General features: G+C 46.9%; 1 protein-coding gene across 4 annotated transcripts in view; it reads left to right on the top strand.

Annotated features, from left to right (window-relative positions):
- SULF2 (sulfatase 2) overlaps positions 1–22151 on the top strand; it is a 696319-nt gene that overhangs the window by 13030 nt on the left and 661138 nt on the right. The window lies entirely within an intron of this gene.

A 22151-nucleotide genomic window follows, 5' to 3' on the forward strand; every position in this document is an offset into this window, starting at 1 on the left:
GACACTGAATTCATCATCTTTCAGCAGTGTGAACTAGGTCCTATGCTGTTTGACGTGATGTCTGCCACTCCCCTCACTGAGTCTGTCTTGCAAGAGTTAACACTGTGATCTGTAATTGATTGCTCATTCCACCTGTGACAGGGCTGAGTTCCCTATAAGTCTCCAGTGTTGCTTTGACTCCTTGCTGGTCAAACTGCTATCTTGCTGTGTGTCTAGCTCTCTTGTATTTCTGATTTCTGACTCCTGGTTTCTGAATTCTTGCCTGTTTTATTGACTAGTCTATTTGGATTGTGATTTGGTTATTGTTATTCCCCGCTGTTGCCGACCCGGATTGTATACCTCGCCTTATTGTGTTTGTTTGTCTGTTTTGTTACGTGTTCACACCTTACCCAGGGAGGGAACGCCGCCCAGTTATTGGCCTCCGTTTAGGGGGGACCCAATAAGTAGGTAGGGACAGATTGGGGGTTTCAGTGTCAGGGCTCACTGTCCTTGTTTGTGTCCTGCCATTACATTTTGACCAGCCTTAAAAAATTATATCTGGGGCAGTATTATGGAGGCTATTAGCAACCAGTTACATGGCTTAGTTCAGATGGTACAGAACCTTGCAGAGCAGGTTCAGTTGCAGGAACAGCGCCCCCCTGCTACCTCAGGTTTGTCAGTGTGTGAACCTAAAGTCAAGCTGCCTGATCTCTTTAGTGGTGATAGGAAGCTTTACTTCTCCTTCAGGGAGAGTTGTTATTTGTATTTTCGTCTTAGGCCCCAGTCTTATGGTAATGAAGCTCAAAAGGTGGGCATTATCATTTCACTCCTGCGAGGTAGTCCCCAAGAGTGGGCATTCTCGTTAGCTTCTGATGCACCTGAATTGACCTCTGTGGATCTTTTCTTTTCAGCCTTAGGATCTCTGTATGAGGAACCAAACAAATCCATGCTGAGGAACAGTTGACTACTTTACGTCAGGGTAAAAGTGCAGTTGAGGACTATTGTTCTGAATTCAGAAGGTGGGCCATCCCAACGGGTTGGGGCGATCGTGCCCTTAGGTACCAATTCAGATTGGGCTTGTCTGATGCCCTTAAAGATCTGTTAGTGGGACATCCCGAACCTAACACACTAGAACAGGCTATGTCTCTGGCAGTCAGAGTAGACCGGCGCTTTAGGGAACGTAAGCGTGAGCGTGTGTCTGCTTTCCGTGTTCCTACTTCTCTGCCTTCTTTCTCTGTCAATCCTTCTAAAGAATCACGGGGGAATGCAGAAGAACCCATGCAAGTGGGCACCATTTCTTCCCGTGACCGCAAGGAACACCGTAAAAAGAATTCGCTCTGTTTCTACTGTGGGAACTCCGGTCACCTGATAAGGATGTGCCCTGTAAGACCAGCGCGGGAAAACTCCAGCGCCTAGGCGGCCTTCGGGAAGGTCGCTTAGGCGCACAGGTATTTCCCGAATCAGTCTCAAAAATTTTGTTACCTATAACCCTCTCAGTCAATGAGAGATCGGTTTCTGGCAAGGCTTTTGTGGATTCAGGGGCTGCAGCAAATTTTGTTAATTTAAATTTTGTTATGGCCCTTGGTGTTGATTTGATAAAACTGGATGCTCCATTCCAGGTTACTGGTGCTGATTCCTCTCCGTTAAAGGACGGTAAGATTGACTCTAAAACCCCCCAAATTTCCTTGCAGGTTGGCTCCATTCACACTGAGTTATTGCAATTTTTGTGTTTAAAAATCTATCTACTGATATCATTTTGGGTCTTCCATGGCTAGCTCTACACAACCCAGTCTTTGACTGGACCTCTGGTGAATTGACTAAGTGGGGTCAGAAGTGTTCCTCTCATTGTTGTTCTCTGCTTGTTACTGAAATTCAGTCTGAAGATGCCATTCTGCCAGAGTACATTTCAGACTTTTCTGATGTTTTTGATAAAGGTTCTGCTGAGTCCTTGCCCCCGCATCGGCCTTATGACTGTGGGATTGATATCCTGCCCGGGGTCAAGTACCCCAAAGGGAGGATATTCAATTTATCTTCCCCAGAGCATGAGGCCATGCGGGAGTACATCCGGGACAGTTTACAAAAGGGACATATCCGCCCGTCTAACTCTCCTATGGGGGCAGGATTCTTTTTTGTTGGAAAGAAGGACGGTGGTCTCAGACCTTGCATAGACTATCGTGAACTTAATAACATTACTGTAAAGAATCAATACCCGCTCCCATTGATCCCTGACTTATTCAATCAGATAGTGGGTGCCCATTGGTTTTCAAAGATTGATTTGCGTGGAGCCTATAATCTGATTCGTATCAGGGAAGGAGATGAATGGAAGACGGCGTTTAATACCCCAGAGGAACATTTTGAGTACCTAGTTATGCCTTTTGGGTTGTGTAATGCCCCTGCTATCTTTCAACAATTTGTAAATTATATCTTTCGTGATCTTCTGGGTCAATATGTTGTGGTTTATTTGGATGATATTTTGATCTTCTCTCCTGAGTGGGCCACTCATGTACAACATGTCAGAAATGTACTGTCTAGACTTCGCCAGAATCAGTTGTTCGCTAAACTGTCTAAGTGTGTGTTTGGAGTCCAAAAAATATCCTTTCTGGGTTATATTATCACTCCTGAGTCTTTTTGTATGGATCCCGCCAAAGTAACGGCTTATTATTGAAAATTGGGAACAGCCCACAAGCTTGAAATCCCTACAACGATTTTTGGGTTTTGCTAATTACTATCGAAAATTCATTAAAAATGTTTCTGTTTTGGCCAAGCCGTTGACTGATCTCACTAGGAAAGGTGCTGATGTAACCCATTGGACTCCAGATGCTGAGTTAGCATTCATGCAATTAAAGAAAAGTTTCATGAATGCTCCCGTTTTGATCCAGCCTGATTTGAATCCACCTTTTATTGTAGAGGTTGACGCATCTGAGTTTGGGGTTGGGGCTGTTTTGTCTCAGGGTCCTGAATCCCTTACTAACCTTCATCCTGTAGCATTTTTCTCAAGGAAGTTCTCCCCTACTGAGCGCAACTACGATGTTGGTAATCGTGAACTCCTGGCCATAAAGTGGGCGTTTGAGACGACCTCGTCATTGTCAGGAAGGGCTTCTACATCCTCTCCCTCTTCCTAGAAGACCCTGGACTCGCATATCTATGGATTTTATAACTGATTTGCCTGATTCCCAGTGGAAAACTGTTATCTGGGTGGTATGTGTTAGGTTCTCTAAAATGTGTCACTTGATCCCTTTGAAGAAGCTTCCCAGTGCCAAGATATTAGCCTCCCTGTTTATCAATCATATACTTCGTCTTCTTGGGATTCCAGAGAATATTGTTTCTGATCAAGGTGTTCAGTTTGTATCCAAATTTTGGAGGGAGTTTTGTGGTCGTCTGGGTGTCTCTCTGTCCTTCTCTTCCGCCTTTCATCCAGAGATCAATGGCCAAACTTAGAGATTAAATCAGACTCTGGAGCAATTTCTAAGGTGTTATGTCTCTGACTCTCAGGAGAAATGGAAACAATTCCTTCCCCTCGCAGAGATTGCCCTAAACAATAGGGTAAATTCTTCCACAAAAGTTTCACCGTTCTATTGTAATTATGGGTTTAATCCTAGGTACTCGTCATGTAGAGAGATTGAATCTGTAAACCCGTCCGCTGAAAGTACCTTCCAAAGGCTAAGCTTAGTCTGGGCTCGGGCTCTTTCGAACCTGGTTAAAGCCCAAGATTCCCAACAACGTCAGGCTAACAAAGGCTACCTGGTCCTGAGTATGTCTTGGGGGAACGTGTGTGGTTGTCAACCAAAAACCTACGTCTTAGAGTGCCATCATGGAAATTTGCTCCCCACTATGTGGGTCCCTATACTATTACCGAAGTGATAAATCCAGTGGCATTCAGACTTCAGTTACCCCGTACCCTCCGTATCCATAATGTCTTTCATAAATCTCTACTGAAGAAGTACGTTCTCCCTGTCCTGCCTAGGTCTGAGCCACCCGGCTCCCATTGTCATTCAGGAAGAACTGGAATTTGAAGTCGAGAAAATTCTTGACTCTCACAGAGTTCAGAACTCTGTCCAGTATCTTGTACATTGGAAGGGGTTTGGCCCTGAGGATCGTACGTGGGTCGCTAGCAGAGATCTTCATGCCCCGCGCCTCCTCAGGCAATATCATCAGCGAAACCCCTCCAAACCTGGTGGTCCTAATGAGGGTCCAGTGGCCCCTCGTAAAAGGGGGGGTACTGTCACGTCTGCGCCTGCTGTCTCCTCTAACCGTGCTGGTAGGATTAGGAGACACTGAATTCATCATCTTTCAGCAGTGTGAACTAGGTCCTATGCTGTTTGACATGATGTCTGCCACTCCCCTCACTGAGTCTGTCTTGCAAGAGTTAACACTGTGATCTGTAATTGATTGCTCATTCCACCTGTGGCAGGGCTGAGTTCCCTATAAGTCTCCAGTGTTGCTTTGACTCCTTGCTGGTCAAACTGCTATCTTGCTGTGTGTCTAGCTCTCTTGTATTTCTGATTTCTGACTCCTGGTTTCTGAATTCTTGCCTGTTTTATTGACTAGTCTATTTGGATTGTGATTTGGTTATTGTTATTCCCCGCTGTTGCCGACCCGGATTGTATACCTCGCCTTATTGTGTTTGTTTGTCTGTTTTGTTACGTGTTCACACCTTACCCAGGGAGGTAACGCCGCCCAGTTATTGGCCTCCGTTTAGGGGGGACCCAATAAGTAGGTAGGGACAGATTGGGGGTCTCAGTGTCAGGGCTCACTGTCCTTGTTTGTGTCCTGCCATTACACCTCCCCTGTTAAGTTGAGAATTTGTAGTGATTTGTAGTGGGGCTCCCTCTCTCTGACACCTTGCGCATATCATGTCTTTTGATGTTGACATCTTCCCTGACACCACCGATTGTTTCTGTGAGAGTAGTCAAGGCAGCACTACAGTATTGGACTGCTTTGAACACATCAGCCAGCGTGGGTTCATGGGGCAAAACAGTAGAGGCTGTACCTGGAGCTGCTGCTACCTCTGGAGAGCTTTGGGGGAGGGGGGGGGGCACAAGGTCCGCACATGGTTCTGAGGAGGCTTCCTCCGGTGTGGCCGATGGTAACGGCCACCTCTCCACATTCTGTGCCCGCCGGGTCACCCATATTGTCGGGTACTTTATCTTCTGCTGCAGAGTTCCGGGCAAATCGACCCAGAAGAGCCACATGGTAATTTGACCGGTTTGTTTCTGCAGGTCTTTTACTCCTTTTATCGAAGGAACTACACTGTGTATTGGTGGCATTATTAGAAATGCCCATCAGCTAATTAGCACTGCAAAAATGCTGATTTACAGTTGCCTTATTAGGTAACTGCACAATTGTTTTTTTGTTTTTTTAAATACATGTGTATTCTGCAGGCTGCATTAATCAGTTACCTTCAGGACGATTTTATCCATTTATAAACAAGTTCAAAATTTGTCACCGTATGTTACTATTTTCGAAGTTCTGCCTACGTCACTAAAGGGCTGGAGTGGATTTGCACTTTTTCGGATTTGCAACTTTTAAAATCTATGTTAGAAAGTTGACTGAAGTGAAAAGTGTACTTGTTTGGAAAAAGGTGCAAAATTGCTGGAAATTGCCAGATCTGACATTTGTGAGACTATTAATAATACTACTACCCTATAAAGCAGTGGTGGCGAACCTATGGCACTGGTGCCAGAGGCGGCACTCAGAGCCCTTTCTGTGGGCACTCGGGCCATCGCCCCAGCACACCAGACAGGACTCAAAGAATCTTCCTGCAGTTCCAAACAACTTAAAAGATGCTGCTTCCAGTCATATTTTGATACTCACTTCGCTACTTTGGACTGTAGAAAGAGGGAGAATGAGTAGACAGGGCCGGATTATCTTTGGAGGACCTCCTGCTGGCCCCACGATTCTGTGTGTACAGAGGGACACTGGAAAGAAGCTACAATTATGCAAATTTTCCATCTTTCTACTGTGTTGCTGTCCTCAGGAGGCCAATATGATTGAAAGTTGTTGAACAGGGAGCAATAAGTTACTGCTTTAATTTTTCGTTGGCACCTCGCGATAAATAAGGGGGGTTTTGAGTTTGCAGTTTGGGCACTCGGCCGCTAAAAGGTTCGCCATCACTGCTATAAAGCATAAGAGTAAGTGGGAGGAGAGGTGAGAGCCCAGCATTTTCCTGGGCCATGCCAAACAATTGTGTCCAAAGTTTGTGGCTGCCTGTCCCAGATGTGGAAGACCAAGCCAGCCACACCAGTACTTTAGGATTGGTTATCAGGACACAACAGCTCAATAACACTGGCAGCTGTGGCCTGTTGCTGTGGCTGCTACCTACAACCTCTCTTCCTCTGCTGCTGCTTCTACCAACATTAGCAACCTTTTTGCCACTACCTGTTCTTTTGGAGGGCCCAGTAGTCTGCCTGTTAGACACATTGTAGTGACCTCCGTGGGCAGGGCCCCACCACTTTGCCCCTAAAGGGGCCCCCACCAAATGCGCACAATGCGACCGCCCGAATCACCAACAGTTTATTTGGCGGCGGGCCGAATCCCGCCGATGTGCCTGACTTTAATCTATGGCAGAACAAGGGAACAATAAACAGGAACACAGGATCGGTCTGGCACACGGGACAGCAGTATACACAGGAACGCAGGATACACTGGAAGGCAGCTCCCCTTTCTCTTCAGGGGATGGCTTCATGATCTGGGAAGGGTCACAGGAAGGGGTAGGAATTTGTCAGTCCAGCGGCAATTATCGTCTGAACTGCGGGGGCAGCAGAGACCGCCGCTGCAGCCAGGAGAAGTGAGTTCTGCTGGGCAGCAGGGGCACACGGAGGGACACGGATACACCCGCGATCCGAGACAGGGATCGCGGGAGCACCCGTGACAATACTCCCCCCTTCAGCCTCCCCCTCTTCTTCTTGGTCCCAAGAAACCTCTGGAGGAGAGTCTGATTCAAAATGTTCTCTTGGGACTCCCAGGATCTTTCCTCAGGTCCGAACCTTTTCCAGTCCACAAGAAAGAACCGCTTACCCCTCACGATCTTCATATCCAGAACCTCCTAAACCTCATAGACATCTGGGAATTAGCCTCAGGAGCAGAACGATCAAACACGATGTGTAGCGATAAGATATGTTCGAAGAACAAACTGGCAAGCCGTGGGGAAGATGGAAGACCTGGAAGGGAAACAAAATGGGACATTTTGGAAAACTGGCCCATCACCACTCAGATGACAGTACTGCCCGAAGAGACAAGCAGATCGGTGATAAAATATATTGCCACGTGGGACCACAGGCGACGGTATCGGCAACGGAAATAACAGTCCAGCCGGTTTGAGACGAGAGGATTTGTTGTGGGCACAGGAGAAGCATGATCTCACAAATTCCTGAACATCGGTGACCAGGTCTGGTCACCAGTAGTAGCGGGAGATGAGGGCCATGGTGCATTGTATCCCAGGGTGCCCAGTCACACAAGAAGAATGTCCCCAAGACAGAATCCTCTTCCGGAGAGAGGGTCTAACATATGTCTTGCCAGGAGGTATCTGCCGAAGATCCACCGGAGCTGCAACAACAAGCTGGTCAGGAGAAACTATGTGCTGAGGAGCCAATTCTTCAACAACATTCGAGGCACGGGACAGAGCATCAGCCATGACATTGTCTGATGGACAAAAATGAATCAGCAGGTCGAAGCGGGAGAAGGAGCTTGCCTGGGATTCAGGCTCTGGGCTGTCTGGAGGTACAGCAAGTTCTTGTAGTCAGTGTACACACTAACGGGATGGAGATCTCACTCCAGAAGATACCGCCATTCTTTCAGAGCAAGCTTGATGGCCAACAGCTCTCTGTCTCCAATCGAATAATTCCTCTCAGCGGCAGAGAAACTTTTAGAAAAAAAGTGGAAGGGACCCTTGGGCCCTTTCTGGGTGAGCACCGCTCCAGCTCCTACGGAGGACGCATCCACCTCAAGAAGAAAGGGTTTGTTCGTGTCAGGCCTAGTGAGCACGGGAGCCGAAGCAAAAGCGGACTTCAACTTGGAGAAGGCCATTTCAGCAGCAGGAGACCAGGCACAAGGATTGGCACCCTTCTTGGTAAATGCCATGATGGGAGACACCAGAAAGGAGAAATGCGGAATAAACTGCCGGTAATAGTTTGCATAACCCAGGAACCTCTGTATGGCTTGTAGGCCCTCCGGGCATGGCCACTGAAGAACTGCAGACAGTTTTGCGGGGTCCATCTGGAGGACTCTGTCGGAAATTATGTAACCGAGGCATGGAAGGCTGTGCTGGTGAAACTGGCATTTATCCTACTTGGCATAGAGGTGATTGGCACGAAGTCGACCAAAAACTTGTCGTATGTGTGCCTGGTGGGACTCAAGTTCTGGAGAGTACACTGAGATGTCATCTAGGTAGACCACGACACACATATAAAGAAGGTTGTTCACAAACTCCTGAAAGACAGCAGGGGCATTACACAGTCCAAAGGGCTTTACTAAATATTCAAAGTGCCCGTCACAGGTATTAAATGCTGTCTTCCACTCGTCACCTTTGCAGATCCGGATGAGATTGTAAGCACCACGGATATCCAACTTGGAGAACACCCTGGAACCGCGCAGGTGATCAAAGAGTTCTGGAGGCAGGAGGTAGCGGTTTTTAACCGTGATCTTGTTCAGCCCACGATAGTCTATGCAAGGACGTAAGGAGCTGTCCTTCTTGGTAACAAAGAAGAAACCTGCACTAGCCAGAGAGGAGGACTTGCGGATGAAACCACTTTGCAGATTCTCCTTGATGCAGTTGGACATAGCAGCCGTCTTGGGTACAGAAAGAGGTTGACATGACCTCTGGGAAGAGTGGCGCCCAGAAGGTTATCCACAGGGCAATCAAAGGGACGATGTGGTGGCAAAGTCTCTGCTTGTTTCTTAAAAAAAAGACATCAATAAATTACCGGTAACAAGCTGGCAGACCCTCCAGGGACTTGGAAGACACAGAAGAGGACAGGACCGGAAGTGGTGCCACCATACATCGGGATTGGCATTCAGGCCTCCAACACAGGATCTCACCAGTCTTCCAATTGAGGTCTGGAGCATGTAGTTGGAGCCAACATAAGAACACCCATAAGAGGAGCTGATGTGGAGCGAGGCAGGACATAGAAGGCCAAGTTTTCTTTAAGTGGGACTCCAACTTGAAGACGGATAGCTTCCACGCGGTACCGTGCCGGATCGGAAAATAATTGTCCACTTACAGAGGAATTACGAGGGGTGACTTGAGGGAAACCACCGGAATGTGATGCTGGGAGACCAGAGTGGCATCCCCTGTGGAACCAGAGTCTAGGAGTGCTGAAACTTGCACAGGAGCATCGGTGCCGACACTGAGGAGCACCAGAATAGTAAGACACGGAGAAGCTGAATTCACACCTAAGGATGTTTCTCCCAGAAGCCCTAGGTGCTGGTGTTTCCCGGACATTGGGGAGGTGTGAGTTCCCCAGGTGTGAGTCGGGCTCTGTCAACCTGCATAGGTTCCACTGCAGACTGCGCGAACGGAGGCTGGAGCGGGTTTTGGAAGATCAAGGCCAACCGAGGCAGACGTGGAAGCCGGACTAGAGGTCGCTTGTGCTGCAACTCTTCAGCTCATTCCAGAAACTGCACGTCTATCCGAGTGGCATGGGTGATAAGACCACTTAGAGTAGCCGGCAGATCATGGGCAGCCAAAGCATCCTTGACTCGTAAGGATAGTCCCTTTTTAAAAGTCACATATAAGGCCGCGTCCTTCCAAGAGAGTTCAGACGCCAGGGTATGGAACTTAACAGCGTATTCTCCCACAGACGAGTCTCCTTGACGGTGGTTCAGTAGCGCTGTTTCAGCTGAGGAGGCTTGTGCGGGTTCCTCAAACACGGACCCGAACTCAGCCAGAAAAACAGTTCAGGTAGCCTTAACTGGATCGTTCCTGTCCCACAGAGGAGAAGCCCAGGCTAGGGCCTTCCCGGAGAGGAGGCTGATGAAGAATGCCACCTCGGAGCGCTCGGTGACAAACTGGGATGGCATTAACTGCAGCGAGCACTGTGTAATGAAACCTCTGCAGAGTTTGGGATAGCCATCGTTCTTCTCAGGCACAAACAGTCTTAGCCAAGGTTCTTGGGCCGGTGGACAAGCCGGGATGACAGGAGAAGTCACAGGGGTAGGCGCTGGAGCTGCCGCGGGAGTGGTCACAGGAGCCTGAGGCGGAGACTGAGAGTCAAGCAGTCATTGGAGGGCGGAAGCAACTTGGCCTCAATCCAACTGGGCAGCAATCCGCTGAGACTGCAACACCTGAAAGTTCAGTTAGTATCTGAGGTAGCTCCTTGGCGGGTTCCATGGCCGGATCTTACTGTCAGGAGTCTGTGGACTCTCTGGACCACTGCGGGAGATGGTACTAGCCGACACCTGGGACCGGAGTCTAAGTGGCACCTAGTCTTCACCAGAGCCCACCACAAAGCAGGATGGTCTTGCTGCGGCCGGGTACCAAGAGGTCATTCTACAGGTGCAATTAGCCTGTGGTAGTAATGCAGAAGACAGTCGGGGTGACAGCGGGAGAACAGCACAGAAATGCACACTAGGACTCACGGCAGGAATTGCAGCAGCTGGCACACAGCCAGGGATGCAGCAACGGACTGGCACACGGATTAGGAACCCAGGAAGGGATTAGCACACGGATCAGGAACACAGGAATCTATGTCAGGCCAGCGCCAATTATCGGCACGCTGGCCCTTTAAATCTTTGCAAGACAAGGACGCACACAGAACCACGGGAGCAGCAGAGACCACCGCTGGGCACCGGGGGCACACGGAGGGACACGGGTGCTCCTGCGATCTCTGTTTTTAGATCGCGGGCGCACCCGTGTCCCTCCGTGTGCCACCAGTGACACCAGTGCTCCTTGCACATAGAATTCATGCCTTCTCAATTTGTCACGGAACAATTCAAAGTGGCATTCATCGTCAGTGTCCTCTCCGGGAAAGCCCTGGCCTGGGCTACCCTTCTTTGGGACAGAGACGACCCCGTCACGGCAACTCTCACAGTATTTCTGGCGGAGTTTTGGTCCGTCTTTGAAAAAACCGGCAGGGGCCTCCTTTGCTGAGACTGCGCTGTTGAATCTGGGAGAATATGCTGTCCAGTTCCACACTCTGGCCTCAGAACTCTCCTGGAACGATGCGGCCCTGTCCGCAGCTTTCAAAAAGAGATTCTCCTCTCACGTTAAGGACACTCTGGCTGCTCGTGATCTGCCGACTTCCCTGGGTGTTCTCATCACCTTAGCCATCCAGATTGCTGTGTGGTTTCAAAGGCCGCTCCAGCCTCCAGTCGTACCATCTGCAGAGGAGCCTATGGAGGTGGACAAAGCCAGACTCTCTTCCTAGGAGTGTATCAGAAGACGTCAGGGAAACCTCTACCTGTATTGTGCCAGCCCAGAGCATTTCATCGGGAATTGTCCAATCCGTCCCCAGCGTCCAGAAACGGCAGCACCTAGGGTTCTTGGGAGAAGTGTCCCTAGGTGTAGGCCAAGCTTCTCCACGCCTGATTTCGGTGCTCCTCAGCATTGGCACCGACACCCAGATCCAGGTCTCTGCTTTCTTGGACTCCGGTTCCGCAGGGAACTTCGTGGATGCTGCTCTGGTCTCCTGGCATTACATCCCCATGGTTCACCTCAAGAAGCCCTTGGTCATCTGTCAGTGGCCAAATCCTCTCTGACCCAGTTCAGTACTGCACCATGCCTCTGTCCTTGCAGGTCGGTGTGCTACACACAGAGAGACTGTCCTTTTATGTCCTACCACGGTCCACGTCCTCCATCCTGTTGGGCCTTCCGTGGCTGCAGCTCCATGCACCAATACTCAACTGGGTGATGGGGAAAATTCTTGGTTGGGGTCTAGAGTGCCAGTCCCGATATATGGTGGCGCTTCTACCAGTACCTGTCTTGGTCTCCTCCGTGTCTCCCAAGCCTTTGGAAGGTCTACCAACATGTTACAGGGACTTCACTGACGTATTCTCCAAGAAGCAGGCAGAGACTTCGCTGCATCACTGTCCCTATTACTGCCCTTTTGATTTGTTGCCAGGTACCTCTCCTCCCTGAGGTCGGGTGTAACCGCTCTCAGTTCCCGAGATCACAGCCATGTCGGAGTATATCAAGGAAAACCTGCAAAGAGGTTTCATACGGAAGTCCTCCTTTCAATTTGTCGCATGAAAGCCGGCGCCGATGCGCCAAAATCCGATTGCATGCGCCAAAAACCCCTTCTAAATGCGGTGCAAATCGGAAATTGTTGGAACATGCAGCCAACTGCAAGTAAAGTTGGACTTCTCCTCAGCTTACCACTCCAGTCCAATGTACAAGTGGAGAGGGTAAACCAAACTCTGGGATGTTACCTCTGTCATTTTGTTTCTGCCCATCAAGACGACTGGTCCGCTCTGTTGCCGTGGGCGGAGTTCTCTTATAATTCCCTGGATTCCGAATCTTCTGGCCACTCTTCTGGTGACAAGGTCTGGTTATCCTCTAGGATTCCCGGGTACAAGCTTGGTCCACGATTCTTGGGTCCTTTCAAGGTCCTGACTCGCATCAATCCAGTGTCCTACAAACTGCGCCTTCCTCCTACAAACTATGCGTATCCCGAACTCCTTCCATGTCTCCCTACTCAAGCCTGTCGTCCTGAACCGGCAAGTATCTCCTCCTGCTCCTGTGGCTGACTCCTCTGACATCTATGAAGTAAAGGAGATCCTCAATATGAGGACGGTGAAAGGTAAGCAGTTTTTCTTGGTTGACTGGAAGGGGTCCGGGCCGGAGGAGAGATCTTGGGAGCCCGAAGACAACATCCTGGACCATGATCTCCTGCAGAGATTTCTTCAGCCCAAGAGGAGGGGGAGGCCAAAGGGGGGTACTTTCTCCTGTGGACTCACCCGTGGCCCCCGCTCCCGAGTTCCGGCCTCGCTCAGTGTGCCCACATCCCCGTGTCCTAGGGTGCGCACGGCGGCTTTAGCAAATTTAAAGGGCCAGCGCACCATTAATTGGCTCTGGCCATTTTCCCAGAAGGCTATTTAAACCTGCCTCTCCCATCACACCCTGCCGGATCTTTGCGCCTCACAGCCTTAGAAAAAGCTCCCTAGTGATTCTCCTGCATTCCTGTGTCTCCAGCGTTCCTGTGTGTTCCTGTGTATCCTGTGTTCCTGCTACTGAGTTCCTGTGTCCCGTGTGCCTGTGGTCCTGTTGCCATCTGCCTGGACCTCCCGTTGCAGACCCCGGATTGGACCTGACATTGTGCCTGGACCTGACCATGCGACTGGCCACGCGACAAGTCCAACCCACTTTGCGACGGGCTCTGGTGATGACCAGGTGCCACTTAGACACATATTTAGAGACCTATAACACAAAAAAGTCTAAATCATAACACAACCCCACATATATATAGTATCTCAGCATCCGTAACAATCCGTAGAATAAAAGTAAATAATTATTGAACGATGAACGCCATTTAAAAAAACTGTTTAAACCCACCAAAAATTATAATTTTTTACAATTAATCCCACAAAAAATGCATTAAAAAGTATTAAAAAAAACATGTACTCCAGAATGATACTGTTGCAAAGTACAACAAGTCCTGCAAAAAACAAGCGATCAACCAGCTCCAGACGCAAAAAAGTTAAAATGTTATGCCACTTGGAAGACGGCAATGCAAATTTTTTTTCCACATTAGGGTTTGTTTTGACAAATTTAGTAAAACGTAAGAAAAAATAAACAAGTGTGGTGTCCCCGTTATAGTATTGACCCATAGAATAAATATTTATTATTAGGCTATACAGTGAACACCAAAAAAAAAAGTTAAAAATCCAGTACATAATTGATGCTTTTCTACTCCTGCCCTCAAAAAAAAGTTCCTAAACAACAACAAGCATCTCATCACGCAAAATAATTGCCATCACATGGCCCCAATAACGAAAAAGCTAAAATTCTATAGGCTACAAAAGGAGCCAATGAGAAAACAAAATTCCTGGCAATTGCAGGATGCTCCCTCCATTCTGCGCCTCTCTGTGGGCCCAGAAAACAAGTAACGGACACATGTGGGCAGTCTCTGTACTTGGGAGAAATTGCATAACAAATTGTCAGATGGGTTTTCTCTTTTTATATTTTGGAAATTAGTAAATTTCAGGGCTAAATGAACATATAACCGACAAAATTTGAACATTTTCATTTCACCTCCATTTTGATTTAATTACTATGAATTTCTCAAGGGGTTAACAATCTCCAAAAAAGTTTGAGGGGTTCAGATTTGAAAATGTGTTGATCATATAGGAGGCTTTTGATGTTAAATATGTAAAATTTCATTCAAAACAGTAAATTCTGAAAATACGGAAAACCGATATTGGATTTGTAAGCCGGGTGACATCAAAATAAATTATCCAGACATTTCAAAAATTATGAAAATGTAAAGTACACGTATGGGAAATGTTATTCAGAATCTTATTTAGGGGGTTTATCTATCTACCTGAAAACGCAATGATTTAGAATTTCGAAAATGTCAAATTTTTAAAAAAATTCATAATTTTTTTTTTTGTAAATAAACCCAAAACCTAGCAGCCATCATTTACCACTAAAATGAAGTACAACATGTGAGGAAAAATTAATCTCAGAATCATTTTGATAAGAAGCAGTGTTCAAAAGTTATAACCATATAAAGTGACACAAGTCAGAATACAAAAAGTAGGGCTTGAGCTACAAAATGGCTGCATCCTTAAGCGGTTAATCTTGTTTCTCTCTCTTTTTATAAGGCTATTGCTTAACTGGCAACTACTTGAACAGAAAAAGTTATTTTTTTCCTTTTTTTTTCTAGGTCTCCCAAAACTTTTATTTGGCCATCCTGCTGACTGGCTTCCCCTTCGATCAAAGAATCGTATATGGTCTGGTATTATCTGACATTAAGAAATGGTATGATTGCAGGAGGTGGCTCAAAAGCAAGCTGGCCAAACTAAAGCATTGGGCCCAATCTATCTCAGTGGCTTACCTGGGTGGAACAGAAAATTGACTAAAACATTCACCCCGCCCCCCCAAAAAAGGTCCTATCTATGGAGAGAATACAAGAAGCAACATCCCTGACTCTGTGTGCACTTTAGAGGCAGTTGTAAAAGGGTATATCTCGGGGGCATGGCCTGGCGGAGCATGCTGTAGGACCCGTGTGAGGAGAGCTCCCGAAGGTATCCTGTTCCTAACATATCTGGTTCCTGCCCGAGTTCTGGCTCCAGAACCAGAGATCCGGTGCTGACATCACCTGGCACTCTCCGGTACCAGTACCGCCACAAAATGTGTGAAAACCTCTAGCGGCCCAGAATTCCAAGATGACGCTGGTGTCTCCGTGTCCACTCCTACATCTTCCCGCCAGCAGAAAAACATTGCAGACCGGCTGTGTTGCCAGGCAGACGGGAGGGAGTGGGTCTTCTGGAGGACCCATGGAAGCAGGCAGCTGGGTTTGTTGGGGAGGACCGGACCTGACACAGGACGAGCTCTCTGATGCTTTGGAAGTTGTTGACAGCATACTCGCACAGACACCCAGGCAGGCTAGAGCTTCCCTACAGGCTGCTGAGTCGACTTCTTGAAGGCGGTGGCCCGCTGTAATAGAGGTATCAGCTCCCTCACGCAGCAGGTTGGGGGTATCATGTCCATACTGGGCCATGATGTGCACAAAATATCCGAACGTACTACTACTGAAGTAGAACAGAGAATCTCAGATCTTGAGGATGATATGTTCAAATGCAAGAAAGCTTCTAGAAGGGCACAGGATGAGATTGGCGCCCTTTGGGATAAAACAGATGACCTAGAAAATAGGGCACATAGAAATAATGTGCGGCTGGGGGGGATACCTGAGAAGGAAGAAGGCCAGGATCCCACAACATTTATTGAGCAGTGGCAGCTTCAGAAATTTGGGAAAGAAACGCTGTCCTCATTATTTGCTATTGAAAGGGCCCACAGGGACCCTGCAAGACCGCCAGGCCAACCGCCCAGGCCAATGCTGACAGAGATTTTACACTTCAGAGATAGCCTGGGGAGATGAAGGATGGCTCCAGTGTCAGTGGGTGGGGGGAAAGGGCGGCATTAGCTCTGGTTTGTATGTTAGGGTAAATGGCTGTGAATGTGAAGATAGTTGCGTTAGAGGCCTGTCAGATGTGACCAAGCGTATGGGGATCTTCCAATATCTGCTTAGACAACAACCTTCCATATATTGCCTTGAGGAGACACATATGTCTGAGAATCGTATACAATATATGAATAAGCCCTGGATAGGAAATGCCTATCATGCTGTGTATTCTTCATATGCTAGGGGGGTTAGCATCTTGGTGCAGAGGAACATACTTTTTGAATGCATAGATAAAGAGGTGGATGCAGAAGGGAGGTTCATTTGTCTAAAATGCAAAATTAGTACACTTTCTTCTTTGCTCATTACGGTCTATGTTCCCCCTCCATATACGAATGTATGCTGGTGTTGGCATATACTGCAAAACATCCGGGGCTACCATACTTAGTGGTTGGTGATTTTAACAATGTCCCTCACAAAGGCTTTCATAGGCGTAGAATGCTGGCGGATGGCAGGGTGGGGGGTGACTCTATGGTACTCTACTTTTGGAAGTGGGCATGATAGAGTTGTGGAAGGTTGGCTACCTGCACTCTTGTCAATACTGTTGTTCCTCCACGTATGCCACCCTCTCTAGGATTGACTTGGCGTTGGGAGATTCTGGAATGTTGCTTAGAGTGACAGATGTGCAGTATCTTCTGAGAACATTGTCTGATCACTCACCATTGGTGGTATCCCTCACCACACCTGGGCAATCTCATGTTTCTGATAGGATGTGGAGGATTAACCCCTTCTGGCTGACTTAACCATTGGTGACGAGTAATATCCCGGGTGACCTTGTCCAATTTATTGAGGCACACGCTGATAGTGACTCGCAACAATGGATGAGGGAGACTATGAAGATTTTTTTGAAGGGATTCCTGATGAAATATGTGAGTATTACTAAATCTAGGTCCCATGCGTTAGACGAGGCTATGCACTCGGAAATGCGCAAGGCAGAAGAAGACTTTATTGGGAACCCCATTGAGCTGACAAAAAACAAACAGGCTCAGGAAGTGCTCAACACACATCTGCTGGAGGTGGCAGCTAGGAAATGAATGTTTGGGAAGCAAAGATTTTTTTGAGGAAGGGGAGAAAGTAGGTCACTTGCTGTCATTTCAAAGGCACAGAGATAGACGACCCATATTGGATCTCTGAGGACACCCAATGGGGAAGTATACACTGACATTAAGGGTATTCTGCAGAATTTCTACGCAGACCTGTACACAACATGATCGTGAGCGACAGACAGAGAAATAGAAGACTTTTTGTCTTTGCCTCAACTATCAGCGGAAAACCAGGAAATGCTTGAGGGTCCAGGGGTGGACGGGATGCCAACGGAAATATACAAGAAATTTGGGGGAATTCTGCTACCCAAGTTATTGGGAGTTTTTGAGGAATCCTTGGAGAAGGGGAGTTTGCCCAGGTCGATGCAAGAAGCCATCATTGTGGTAAGGAAGGGAAGGATCCCCAGGTGCCTGAGTCCTATAGACCCATTTCTTTATTGTCCACAGACATAAAGATACTTGCCAAGGCTCTGTCCAATCAATTAGTACGGATTATTTCATCCATTATTCATTCAGATCAAACGGGCTTTATGCCCCAGAAATCGACCTCTATCAATATCCGTAGACTACTACTCAGTTTACAGTTGGGCAAAGAGCAGTTTTAAGGTGTTTGACATTGTTGAGTGGTCATACCTTTGGAAAGTCATGCGGGTATGACCCGCAGAGTTCTGTACTCTGCACCCAGGGCGACTATACGGGTAAATGGTGAATTGTCGGATTGGTTTCCCCTTACTAGGGGTACACGACAAGGTTGCCCCTTGTCGCCCATGTTATTATCTATAGCTATAGAGCCTCTGGCGGCTGCGGTCAGGTTGCGATATGGCCAGTTTCACAATAAAATAGCGCTATATACGGATGATGTCCTTCTGTTTCTGGGAGATACGGGACCCTCGCTGGCGGTAGTGATGCGTTTGCTGGAAGAGTTTGGATCCCTATCCGGGCTTACTATCAATTGCCACAAATCGGCCCTGATGGCTGTGGATCGATTGGACGGTGCCTTGGCCAGCGGTCTCCAGATTCAACTACTTAGGGATTGAGGTCTCTCAGTGTATATAGGATTATGAGGAATTGAATTTTACTCCACTTCTCAATAAAATCCGAGTTAAAAGTAGCAGCTTGGTGTCAGCTTCCCTTGACAGTAATAGGCCGCCTGAACCTTGTTAAAATGGTAGTTATGCCCCAGTTACATAATGCCCCGACGTGGTTACCCCTTAATAGATTTTATAGGATCAATGCCCTTTACAGAGACTTGGTGTGGGGACTGAAACACCCTCACATTAAGTTGGAAACCTTGCAGCACTCAAAGACTAACGGTGGATTAGCCCTCCCCAATCCATGGGTTTACTACCTTGCGGCACAACTCCAACACCTACGGGGGTGGGGGGCCGATAGAATGGTAAGAGTAACAGCAGGAATGGTTAGCTACTATTTAGGTACCACAAGGCTACTGATGAACTTGGATGGGGGGCGGGCTTCTGACGGGAATCTGATTGGCTTCCGACGGGATTACAGGATTTACGGAATACACCACTTTATGGCAGAATAGGACTCCTGGGGAATTTGCAAAAATAGAGGAGAGCGCATACTGGATATCGGTGGGCCTGGTTAGATTGTCGCAGCTATGTGAGGGTGGGAGTATTAACCCCTTCCCGCCGCGGCCCTTTTTCGATTTTGCGTTTTCATTTTTCACTCCCCACATTCAAAAATCTGTAATTTTATTTTTCCATGTACAGAGCTGTGTGATGGCTTATTTTCTGCGTAACAAATTACACTTCAAAATGGTGGTATTTAATATTTCATGCCATGTACCGGGAAGCGGGAAAAAAATTCCAAATGCAGTGAAATTGGTAAAAAAAAACGCATTTGTGCCGTATTCTTGGGTTGGATTTTACGAATTTTTTTTTTTTTTTTTTTTTCGTATTATGTTTTTATTGGAAATTTTTCATTTGTAAACAAAACAAAACATAAATAAAAATAGAAAATTTTCTCTACAAACAGCGCTCTTAAGGAGCGACTAGGTGATGAAGACAATTCAACATTCACTGAAATTATCTAATAAGCCACGAACATCCGTCTATAATATCAAACGGTAAGGCACAGTAATAGCAACCAATTCATAGATGAAAGAGGAAACACAGGAGTGAAGGGGAGGATCAGAAAGAAAAGAGGGAGGAGGGGAGGGGAAAGGGGAATTGAAGAGGTCAGGGGGGGGAAGAGGTAGATCCCCCCCCCCTCCCAAGCCAGCGACACCTCCAAACTCAGATCTCCTCCGGGGCGTCTCGTAACAGGGCATTATATGTCGATAATGACTTAAAGATGACCCAATGTTGCCAGGTCTTTTGGAAACGGGCCGCACTTCTAGGGTCCGAGCTCAAGAGACTCTCCATCCGACTAACCTCCTCTACCCTCCTTAGCCACTGAAATACAGTGGGTAGTTCAGTAGAGAGCCAACAGGCTGGTATGCAAGATTTAGCCATGTTCAGTAAGTGTCGGACCAGGGAGCGCCGGTATGTTGGAAGGGAAATCTCGTTATGATGTAACAGTACCCAGGCCGGGTCGTTTTGCAAAGTTGTTCCAAATGAACCCATGCTTTCGAGCTCTGATGGTGTAGCCAGTCAATTATTCTGCAAAGATGGGAAGCCTGATAGTACCGGGTCACGTCTGGCATTGCCAGGCCGCCCTCTGTTTTAGCTGTAAATAAAATAGATCTTTTTAACCGAGCAGGTTTATTGGCCCAGACAAAGGAAGAGAAAAGGCGTTGAGTCTCCATGAGATAACTGGCTGGGACCCTGATAGGCAGTGCCTGGAAGAGGTAAAGTAGGCGAGGTAGGGCATTCATTTTGATTGCTCCAATCCTGCCAAACCATGATAGGTAGCCCGCAGACCATCTTTTCAGATCAAGTTTGAGAGATTGTAGTAATGGGAGAAAGTTCAGGCGGAATGCATCTTCTATGTCAGCTGGAAGGTGAACACCCAGATATTTAAGTGATGAAGGTGCCCATCTGAAGTTAAATTGTTCCCTTAAATGATCTCCCATGTCCCGTGGGGTATTTAATATCATAGCCTCAGATTTCTGCATGTTTATTTTAAAATTGGAGAGACTACTGAATTTATCCAGTTCTTTGAGCAAATTTGGAATGGTGACAAGGGGGGATGTGAGGGAAAATAATAGGTCGTCGGCATATGCTGCCACTTTGACCTCCTGTGCGCCCATCTTCAGGCCAGAGATATCAGGGTTATTTCTGATCCTACGAAGGAGGGGTTCCATTGTCAAGGCGAAGATAAGGGGGGATAATGGGCATCCCTGTCTCGTCCTATTCTTTATATCAAAAGAGTCAGAGTAGACTCCGTTGACTCTTATTACTGCAGAGGGTCTCGAGTATAGTGCTCCTATCCAGGCCATCATGTTAGAGCCCAAGCCCAGGTGTCTTAGAGTACCAAAGAGAAAAGGCCATCCCACCCGGTCAAAAGCCTTTTCGGCGTCTGCTGAGAGAATAACCATCGGGGTAGCGTTTGTATTTGCCATGTGGATCAAGTTAACCCCTAGGCGCACCACGACGTTATACTACGTCCCCGGGGCTAGATACTTAGCGCACCGGGACGTAGTATAACGTCCAGCTTCTGGGACCGGCTCACGAACGGAGCCGGTACCAGAAGCAGCGGCTGTCAGCTGTCTAGTACAGCTGACAGCCTGCGCTAACACCCGCGATCGGAGCCGGCTCCGATCGCGGGTGTTAACCCCTTACACGCCGCGGTCAAGCATGACCGCGGCGTGTAAGGGTGTTCCTGCTGTGGATCGGATCCCCCGTGCCGCTTACCGGGGGATCCGATCCTCTTCCGGGCAGCTCCGAGGACTGGCATGTGCCCCGGAGCTGCCCGGTCTCCATGGCAGCCAGATCCCTTCCGGGTCTGACTGCAAACTGTCTGAGCATGCGCAAGCTTGCTCAGACAGTTTACACTGCTCTACAATAAAATGGTATTGTAGAGCAGTGTATTGAACTTAAACCAGTGATCAGAGCATCACTGGTTTAAGTTCAAGTATGTATAAGTAAAAAAATGCAAAAACACTTAACACTACACATTATAATAAATAAAAAATAAATACATAAAATATAAGCCCCTAAAATGTCACTTTCCCATAAAAAACTTAATAAAGTATAAAAAACATAAAAACACAAAAAAACCCCGCATATTTGGTATTGCCGCGTCCGTAACAATCTGCATAATAAAACAGAATTGTTACTGGACCCGCACGGTAAACGCCGGAGGAAAAAAACGCAAAAAACGTTCCGAAAAAAGATAATTTTTAATTAATACCCTATAAAAAATGCTCTAAAAAGTGATTTAAAAAATTGTATGCACTCTAAAATAAGCCCACTAAAAAGAACAACTGTTCTCGCAAAAAATAAGCCCCTAACAAGATTTGTCAGCCAAAAAATAAAAAAGTTATGCATATAAAAAGATGGTGATGCTAAAATGAATAAGATTTTCTCCAAATTAGTTTTTATTCAGTACAATTGAATAAAATACACAAAACCCCCACATATTTGGTATCCCTGCGTCCGTAACAATCTGTATAATAAAACAGAATCGTTATTAGATCCGCAAAGTGAACCCCGTAAAAAACAACCTAAAAAAACTCTCTCTGAAAAAGATGATTTTTTATTAATGTCCTTCAAAAATGCTCTAAAAAAAGTGATTTAAAAAAGTTACGCAATCTAAAATAAGACCACTAAAAAGAGCAATCATTCTCGCATAAAATAAGCCCTTAAACAGATTTGTGAGGTGAAAAATAAAAAAGTTATACATATGAAAGACAGTGATGCTAAAATTAACAACAATTTTGCCAAATTACTTTTTATGCAATAAAAATGGGAAAAAAATAAAAAATCTATATAGATGAGGTCTTTTTGTAATCGTGGCGACCCATAGAATAAAAATAATATACTATTTTTATGGTATGGTAAACAGCCAAAAAAAAACCCCATAAAAATCTTCCTGAAAAGTGATGATT

Source organism: Engystomops pustulosus, chromosome 6 (assembly GCF_040894005.1).
Source record: "Engystomops pustulosus chromosome 6, aEngPut4.maternal, whole genome shotgun sequence".
Classification (NCBI taxonomy): Eukaryota; Metazoa; Chordata; class Amphibia; order Anura; family Leptodactylidae; genus Engystomops; species Engystomops pustulosus.